Source organism: Procambarus clarkii, chromosome 26, assembly GCF_040958095.1.
Source record: "Procambarus clarkii isolate CNS0578487 chromosome 26, FALCON_Pclarkii_2.0, whole genome shotgun sequence".
NCBI classification, from domain to species: domain Eukaryota; kingdom Metazoa; phylum Arthropoda; class Malacostraca; order Decapoda; family Cambaridae; genus Procambarus; species Procambarus clarkii.
This window is the reverse complement of record NC_091175.1, coordinates 10,981,660-10,981,891: the sequence shown is the minus strand read 5'-3', so window position 1 is coordinate 10,981,891 and position 232 is coordinate 10,981,660.

Genomic DNA, 232 nt, shown 5'->3' with positions numbered 1-232 from the left:
TCCAAAAATGATTGGTCAGCGATAGCCACGTGATGCGTGACGTCATCTCATGCGTGACATTACCGACAGGACTTGCTTGCGCACGGGGGCATATGAGACGTCGGACTTGCATCGTGGGACTTCAAGAACGGGACTTTGAGAGTGAGAAATTACCACGTTGGTATATCACCTTAGCCAGCCGTGAGTCAGCCGGCCTCCCACTCATTCATTAATCTCCCCCGGGTTCCGAACC